Source organism: Sinohyriopsis cumingii, chromosome 10 (assembly GCF_028554795.1).
Source record: "Sinohyriopsis cumingii isolate HCF-2022 chromosome 10, ASM2855479v2, whole genome shotgun sequence".
NCBI classification, from domain to species: Eukaryota; Metazoa; Mollusca; class Bivalvia; order Unionida; family Unionidae; genus Sinohyriopsis; species Sinohyriopsis cumingii.
The window spans coordinates 43,296,936-43,307,154 of NC_142970.1; the positions used below are offsets into that span (position 1 = coordinate 43,296,936).

General features: G+C 35.2%; 1 protein-coding gene across 1 annotated transcript in view; it reads right to left on the reverse strand.

Annotated features, from left to right (window-relative positions):
* LOC149789942 (uncharacterized) overlaps nt 1–1,493 on the reverse strand; it is a 34,560-nt gene extending 33,067 nt beyond the window's left edge. Inside the window, exon 1 of the mRNA XM_089972018.1 lies at nt 1,290–1,493. The gene's annotated coding sequence lies outside the window, so the exon portion shown is untranslated. The remainder of the gene's footprint in view (nt 1–1,289) is intronic.
* Nucleotides 1,494–10,219: the final 8,726 nt, after the last annotated feature.

The following is a 10,219-nucleotide window of genomic DNA, read 5'->3' on the forward strand; positions in this document are numbered from 1 at the left end:
GTTAGTGGAGTGTGTAAATATTGTAGATGGAGAGTTAGTGGAAAGTGTAAATAGCGTAGAGTGGAGTTAGTGATGTGTGTAAATAGGGTAGATGGAGAGTTAGTGTTATGTGTAAATAGTGCTGATGGGGATTTATTGGTGTGTGTCAATAGTGTAGATGGGGAGTTAGTGATGTGTGTAAATAGTGTAGATGCGGAGTTAGTTGTGTGTGTAAATAATGTAGATGGAGAGTTAGGTGTGTGTGCAAGTGGTGTAGGTGAAGATTTCGTGGAGTGTGTAAATAGTGTAGATGGTTATTTCGTGTGGTGTGTAAATAGTGTAGATGTAGAATTAGTGGAGGATGTAAATAGTGTATATGGGGAGTTAGTGGTGTATTCAAATAGTGTAAATGGATAGTTAGTGGTATGTGCGAATAGTGTAGATGGAGAGTTAGTGGAGCGTGTATATAGTGTAGAGGAGGAGTGAGTAATGTGTGTAAATAGTGTAGATGAAGAGTTAATGGAGTTTGTAAATAGAGTAGAGGGGAGTTAGTGGTGTGTGCAATTAGTGTTGATGGAGAGTTATTGATATGTGGAAATAGTGTAGATAGGTGGTTAATTGTGTGTGTGTAAATAGTGTAGAGGGGGAGTTAATGGTGTGTGTAAATAGTGTAGATGGAGAGTTAGTGGATTTTGTAAATAGTGTAGATGAAGAGTTAGTGGTGTGTGTAAATAATGTAGATGGAGAGTTAGTGGAGTGTGTAAAAAATAGTTTGGGGGAGTTAGTGTTGTGTGCAAATAGTGTAGATGGAGTGTTAGTGGTGTATGCAAATAATGTAGATGGGGTGTTAGTGATGAGTATAATAATAGTGGAGGTTAGCAATCCGAGTAAATACCAGTAATGATTCCTTTTAAAGGATCTTCATCTGCTCTTATTGACCTCAAACTCACAGGAAATGACGTGTACATGATATTTTTACCTTATAATCTCACTCACTAAAAACAAACAACTTTTTGTGCATTGAATAACCTACGTGTGAGTTAACTGGGATTTAGTATGTGAACATCCGACTCACTGAGACTGTACAGCTCTCTGTAGCATCAATAACATATGTTTGAAAACTTAAAAACTCTGTGAATTTAATTGATGATGTATCATTAACTGAACAACTCTTGGAGAGACTAGTGTCAGTGACCTTGATTTGAGTAAATGTAGGACTCTGCAGATTCAGTACAACGTTATTCCATTTTCATGGATTGACTGAATATAAATTAATGTTTCATAAAAATAAATAGTAGACTGATACTTACAGAATATCTATAAATCCCTTAAAATGCAACTTTCCCATGTTCATCAGTCGGTGTTCTCTGTTGTACTTGTCTCCAAGCAAAGTCTTGCTATCATACAAAAAAACAACCAATCATTGCATGACAACAAGCCATGTTATTAAGTGTTGACCTTATCTGGCAAGCTATCGGCGTGTGCAGACAAATACTACAATGGATATTCAACTGACTTAATTACAACATGCGTATATCTTTCTTCAGGTTTACTTGAGCAAACAACATGGCTGATAGAGAGAATAAATCTGAAAAATAAATAAATTCAAATAATAACGGAAATGTGTAGTGCTGGCATGCAAGTATACGTGTGCAATAGCAGTTACCTAAGTCCATTGGTCTATGTATCTCTCAAGTTAGTTATACAGGTAGGTAGCTCAGGGGAGTGTGTTTTGTGTTGTGGAATTTTAATGTAGATTTATCGATTTTAGTCATATCGCTACGATGTCAGCAGTGTGACAGTTTATGATGACGTCTAGCACCGGGGCATTACGCCGCAGAAATGTAACAGGTGCTAGTGAGAGGCAGCTGATAAGTACCACTTTTATAAACCAATTGTATGATTCTGCTGGGTTCAAACCAGCGACCACTAGCATCGAGGCACTGGATCCGTCTAGCTAGCTCACAATCGTCTGTATACTACTACTACCACCACTACTACTACTAATACTACTTCTACTACTACTAATACTACTACTACTACCGTATTCCTATTTATGGTGGCGCTCTACAGTTTCGTATTTTGCATGCTTTTTTTAGAATTTTAAAGAAAAAATTTCCTCGGCTTTCCTCACTGGTTATGCTGGCTATTTAAAAAAGACCTTGTTTATCTTGGGTATAGTTCAAGAACCTTTAATTCCCTTTTATTTTGGTGTATGATTGATGGGTGTAATATGGGGTTATAGAGTATACAGCTTGACCTTATTCCACATCTGTACCCTTCAAAAAAAGTGCTAGCTCCACTTGGTCATTTTCACTTCCTGAACTTCAGAGGTAAACTGTATAAAGAAGAGCCGATAACTTTTTTTTAAACATTTTATATATTTGGTAATTCATTAATTGCACTTTCAGTAGCTGGTATTGTCTAGTTTGTCAAAATTCATTATCCCTATTTTAATAGCTGCTACTGATAGTGTACCTTAGACTAATTCAGGCTGATATTTTTAGCACAAGGAAGCAGTCATTTTAGTTAGCAGTGTGCTTAGATCATGTACAATTTCCAAAAGTTCAATATCCAAAGAAATATCATCCACATTACATTAATGTAGCATAGAGGTATGCCAACATTCTCTCCATTGTGTATGTTTTAAATGCAAATAACTTCACCTTACATTACACACTCTCAAAAGTACATAACAAATGGTGAGCGCCACTATATACTCTCACTACTACTACTACTACAACTATTACAATTACTATCTTACTGCTGCTGCTGCTAATACTACTATTTCTACTTCAGCTACTGCTACTACTACCGTGCTGCTATTCGACTTACATACTCTTACTACTACTAGTACCACTACTACTACTATAACTACTACCACTACTACTACTATTACTATCTTATTTTTACTGTTACTACAACTACCGTACTACTACCATTACGTCAGAACTATTACTGCTACTACTGCTATTACTACTACTACCGTACTGCTACCCTTACGTCAGAACTATTGCTACTACTATTATTAATTTATTGATAATGAGATGATGTTGCAGCTGTTACTAGTACGAGTTGCATATATAAATTACCAACTGGTACATGCATACTGTTACCACTACGAGTTACATATATAAATTAGCAACTGATACATGCATACTGTTACCAGTACGAGTTGCATATAGAAATTACCAACTGGTACATGCATACTGTTACCACTATAAGTTACATATAGAAATTAGCAACTGGTACATGCATACTGTTACCACTACGAGTTACATATCGAAATTAGCAACTGATACATGCATGCTGTTACCAGTACGAGTTGCATATAGAAATTACCAACTGGTACATGCATACCGTTACCACTACAAGGTACATATAGAAATTACCGACTGGTACATGCATAATGTTACCACTACGAGTTACATATAGAAATTACCGACTTTTACATGCATACTAGTTATACTTATTCTGTTTAATAAAGAGAAGGTGTGGAGAATTATGACGACACGACGAACAATTACATATAGAAGTTACCAACACATACATACATACATACATACATACATACATACATACATACACACACACACATACATACATACATACATACATACATACATACATACATACATACATACATACATACATACATACATACATACATACATACATATGGAGTATGCGCATTTGGTTTTAGCGCCCCGTTTTAAGGAATTCTTAGATTTGTATGATTACTTGTGTGATTATTGGAATTCGGCGCAATGGAAATATTCCTAGCCCGAAATAATTAGCCAATTATTAGGAGCAAACGTCACGTAGAGAAGTGTTAGTGAGTTTCCATGATGCCATGGTTCACTAGTAGTGAATTCAGGCCAAAACCGAATGAATATCCCTGTCGTAAGATAGTCCATATTAAAATCTAGTGGTATACATTGGTGGTGTGACTGCAGTGGCAGTATTTACGGTGGGAAACCGGTAAATTACACAAGGGAATAAATAAGAAGGGACTTGGCAGATACCGTTTATGTCGCCATGGGGACAAATGTGGTGCAGTTATATTGGCGAAATGTGCCTGGAAAGCATACATTGACTGGCCTAAGGTGGCGGAGTTAAAATAGTTCCCAGTGTTAGGGGATACTCTCATATTTTTAAGGCGTGAACGCTTGGCGGTACGGAAACATAATGAACATAAACCATGCAGATGTGCGGTTGATAGATATTTGGCAGGTTGTTTTATCTGTGGTCTTTCATTAATCAGAGTAAAATTTAGGTATAGAATGGACACGTCGGACTTTCTAATTTACAACTGAAGTTGAATGGAAGTCTTTGAAAAGTAGGGGTAAACTTATGACTTCTAGCGAGAATCGCTCCAGGTTTTGACAACCGCTCGGTCAAGTAAATACCCTTGTGCGTGTAACAATGTATACATACATACATACATACATACATGCATACATACATACATACATTCATACATACATACATACATACATACATACATACATACATACATACATACATACATACATACATACATATATACATACATACATACATACATACATACAAACATACATTTATTATTATTATTGTTATTATTATTATTATTATTATTATTATTATTATTATTATTATTATTATTATTATTATTATTATTATTCTCCCGGGCCTTAATGTTCCAGCGTTACCCCAAAACAATGGTTCCAATTACTTGTCGACCGCAAAAGCCTCACATCCATATAAAAAGGAAATATGGACTTCCCCATCTGTGATGATGGAGCGAATAAGGCAAACAATCATATATGACGGCATTAGGCTGTAATTGTAAGGAATTTTTTTTATCAACTCTGTGTCATATCAGCCTAATTTTGATGGCGGTATCTTTATATAAAGCATTCATTCGGATTCGTAATCGCAGGTCAGCTGGATTATCTTTATATAAAGCATTAATTTGGATTAGTAATCGACGGTTAGCTAGGTTATATTTTATATAAAGCATTCATTCTGATTCGTAATCGAAGGTTAGTTAGGGTGTTACCGACTAGGTAAAGCTGGGTGGATTACATCTCTTTGCGAAGGGAATTTAGAGGTCTCGTCGCTTGTAAATCGGTTTGTTCGATACAAAATCGAAAATTCCTAGGCATTCAATATTCTACAGTCAGAACTTAGCTAATCTTTGGAATTTGGATGTCTTTTGGAATAAGTGAACAATATTAGACAACTTGGGAAAAAAATGTGAAAATCCTAAATCATCATATGACAATAAACGTATGTAAACAGGATAATTATTTACACGAAAATAGATATGAAACTGAAACCAGAAAAAAAATACTTTATTCACAATTTATCCACAATTCGCTGCTTAACCGGAATCTGGTAACTCATATACCTTCTTTACGGGCATATTAGTCTCGACCTGTCCTGCGCATACCCATTGAGTTCTAACAGCGATGAAAGCGACATAGGACGGGTTCATTCATCGATCAATCAGATGAACCCAATATGTTGTATATAAAGCCGTGACATCTGTTAAATATCATTTCTTGTGATGACACGTTGTCTCCGCTATCGGATCCCATCTAGAAAATGTCTCCTTATCATGTCAAACTTGTGTCTTTCGAAATCATCAGGATGCTACCCGTACATATATACGCATCTATAATCAGGTGATATTTGCTTCCGGCAGCCTTTATTAGGGTAATTTGAATTGTTTTTCTTCCCATCAGAAAATTGTATATCGTTTACAAAAAACAATAAACAGTTAAGCCAGCCGCACTTCCGTATGACGTGCAAGTGAAATCAGATTCATTTGATTCCGTAATTATTTTCAACGTGTTCATTCTGAATCAAATAAGGTCATTCTGATGATTACGGTATCGGTTGACTCGTGCTTTGCTGACCGTATTATACCGGGCTGGCGACGGATTCATGCTATTTCCAAATAGCTTGTATGTAGTAGTGTTTGGTGATCTTGCAAGTCGTTGATTGTAGTAATTGACAAAGAGACTTGGTCCTGACTGTGAAGGATGCAATTACCGTAAAGACTAGAAAACTGCCTGTGTCATTACCCTCTATGATGTGTGCAGGGTCCTTGCAAAACCTTAATTCAAATTAAGAAGTAGCATCTCCTTTTTATTTATTTTTATTTATATCTTTTGCTGAGCAGTGTGTAATATTTTCTTATCATAACATATCAGTGAAAAAGAAATTAATGCAAACTATTTCTGTCTCCAGTATTCTCATGATTTGTGCATAATATTCGTGTTAAAAAATAATGACTTGTAATAATGTATTCATTTCAAAAGGTAAATACTAGTTTAAAGTGCATCATTAAGTGTGGCACGGTTTGATGTTGATAGTAATTAATTCTAAAAGAGAAGAATTGTTATCAAATCACTCAATTATGTTGAATTTGGATATTGATAGAGTGCAGCCAGCCTTCTTGTGACTCCTCAGATTCAACTAACTGCATAGAAGTTAATATGTGGTAAATATCGGTGATGGCCCTAATTCCTGTTATGAGTCTATTGTCTTAAAGTAAGCAACATAAAAAAGTAAAATCCATCATGTTTTGTTAGATTCAACAAATGATTTATTTCCATATAATACAAAGTGAAAATTAGAACGCAACTTACAGTATTATAAATTAAATAGTCCTAAAAAATGATGTCACCAGTACAAAAATTTATTATTATTGAGAATGAATTTAATTGGTGCTCTAAATAAATTCCAGTATTGTATGCGTTATGTGCCATTAGCCTGGAATATGTTGATTTGCTAACAATCCTGATGTATCACAGTGATAAAATCTAAAATGTTCATGAATGAATTCACAATAATTCCAAGAGTGTAATTTAGTAACTGATATTAAGATATGGAATGAGTAATTCTGAAGTAAACAACTTTTTATAAAAAGCTAAGACACAACAACAGAACCAGGATAATGGACAATTTTTCATCAAATTTATAAATAACTTGCTTCTAGAAAATACTTGATTTCTAAAACAAATTGACTTTTACCTCAGTAAATATGTTCATCTCAAAGTAATAAATATTTTAATGTATCAGTTAAGATCATAAACAAGTTAAAGAATAATTACTTTGCTGATGTTGTTAATTAGGCATAGAGCTGTATACTTATTTTGCTGATGTTAGGAATTAATTAGGCCTAGTACTGTATCATTATTTTGCTGATATTCAAAATTACTTATGCATAGGACCTTATAATTATTTTGCTGAAATTAGGAATTAGGCATAAGGCTTTACAATTATTTTGGTGATATTTGAAAATAGTTAGGCCAAGGACTGTTTGATTATTTTGCTGATATTAGAAACAAGTTAGGCCAAGGTCTATATAATTAGTTTGCTGATTTTAGGAATTAGTTAGGTATAGGACTGTTTGATTATTGTACGGATGTCAGGAATTAGTCAGACATTGGGTACAAGGCACATGACCCATAGTCCCCATTCATGAACCAGTAATAATGATGATGTGGTCCCATTCATTAACCAGTAATATCTATGTTGTAGTTCTCATTCATTAACCAATAACAATGATGATGTATTTACATAAAGTGTTGTGGTTGTCCTGGAAATATCATAGTATAAATAGCAGTGAAACAAAGACTATTACTACAGCTTCATAATTTTATATGGATTTTATTTTGGGCTTGAGAGTATTCAGTACGATTATAATAAATTCTAAAATGCGTGGACATTATTGATTATCACCTCTGAGAAATGTGATCTGGTTGCTGTTCATACGGCATTGATGGATAATTCAGATTTGATGAGTCAACAGAGGTATTTTCTCAGTGTGGTATGATACGTCAAAATATTTTGATATATTCTATTGTTGATTATAGGAACTATTTTCCAGGCTGAACGTTGATAATACTTATGGCATAGTTTAATGTATGTGTGTGCTTATTGAATGATTTAATATCTTCATGTGCTTATGGCATTGTTCCATGTCAGCGTGTTCTTATGGCATGGTTTCCGTGTATGTGTGAGCTTATGACATGGTTCGATTCCATGTATGTGTGTGCTTATGACATGGTTCCATTCCATGTATGTGTGTTCTTAATGGCATGGTTCATTGTATGTGTATGCTTATGATATGGTTCCATTCCATGTCTGTGTGTTGTTATGTCATGGTTTCCGTATATGTGTGTGCTTATGACATGGTTATGGCATGGTTTCCGTATATGTGTGTGCTTATGACATGGTTTAATATATGTGTGTGCTTATGTCATTTCTCAGTGCCTGTGTGTGCTTATGACATGGCTCAATGTCTGTGTGTGTATATGGCATAGCTCAATGTATGTGTGTTTATGACATGGTTTCCATTTCTCTGTGTGGTAATGACATGGTTTCCATGTCTGTGTGTTGTTATGGCATGGTTTCCGTGCATGTGTGTGCTTATGACATGGTTTAATATCTGTGTGTGCTTATGTCATTTCTCAGTGCCTGTGTGTGCTTATGGCATGGTTCAATGTCTGCGTGTGCTTATGGTATGGCTCAATGTCTGTGTGTGTATATGGCATAGCTCAATGTATGTGTGTTTATGGCATGGTTTCCATTTCTCTGGGTGGTAATGCCAGAGTTTCCATGTCTTTGTGTGCTTATGGCATGGTTTCCATGACTTTTGTTTGTTTATGGCATGGTTCAGTGTCTATCTGTGTTTTTGGCATGTTTAATTGTATGTATGTGCTTAAAGCATGTTCTATGTCTGTTTGTGGTTGTGGCATGGTTAATTATATATGTGTGCTTAAAGCATGTTCAGTGTCTGTTTGTGGTTATGGCATGGTAAATTGTATGTGTGTGCTTAAAGCATGTTCAATGTCTGTTTGTGGTTATGGCATAGTTAATTGTATGTGTGTGTGTGCTTAAAGCATGTTCAATGTCTGTGGTTGTGGCATGGTTTATTGTATGTGTATGTTTAAAGCATGTTCTATTTCTGTTTGTGGTTGTGGCATGGTTAATTGTATGTGTGTACTTAAAGCATGTTTTATTTCTGTTTGTGGTTGTGGCATTGTTAATTATATATGTGTGCTTAAATCATGTTCAATGTCTGTTTGTGGTTGTGGCATGGTTTGGTGTGTGTACTTATGGCTTAGTTCCATGTCTGTATATGTTTATGGTTAAGTTCGATCTCTGTATGTACCTATGGCCTGGTTTCCATGTCTGTCATGTTTATCTTTTGACGAACACTGTGTTATCATGAATGATCAGGCAAAATTGCTTTGTGTACTTATGTCATGGATCCATGTCTGTATATGCATATGACATAGTTATATTGCATGTTTGTATATGCATATGGCATAGTTCCATTGCATGTCTGTATATGCATATGACATAGTTCCATTGCATGTCTGTATATGCATATTACATAGTTCCATTGCATGTCTGTATATGCATATGACATACTTCCATTGCATGTCTGTATATGCATATGACATACTTCCACTGCATGTCTGTATATGCATATGACATAGTTCCATTGCATGTCTGTATATGCATATGACATAGTTCCATTGCATGTCTGTATATGCATATGACATAGTTATATTGCATGTTTGTATATGCATATGCATAGTTCCATTGCATGTCTGTATATGCAAATGACATAGTTCCATTGCCTGCCTGTATATGCATGACATAGTTCCATTGCATGTCTGTATATGCATATGGCATAGTTCCATTGCATGTCTGTATATGCATATGACATAGTTCCATTGCATGTCTGTATATGCATATGACATACTTCCATTGCATGTCTGTATATGCATATGACATACTTCCACTGCATGTCTGTATATGCATATGACATAGTTCCATTGCATGTCTGTATATGCATATGACATAGTTATATTGCATGTTTGTATATGCATATGCATAGTTCCATTGCATGTCTGTATATGCAAATGACATAGTTCCATTGCCTGCCTGTATATGCATGACATAGTTCCATTGCATGTCTGTATATGCATATGGCATAGTTCCATTGCATGTCTGTATATGCATATGACATAGTTCCATTGTATGTCTGTCTATGCATATGGCATAGTTCCATTGCATGTCTGTATATGCATATGACATAGTTCCGTTGCATGTCTGTATGCACTTATGGAATGGTTTCAATGTATGTTTATGCTTATGTGCTTAGGTTATAGCTCTTTTTGGTAACCTCATTATCTTATCTGCCCATCTTTCCGACTTCTTTAGTGTATAG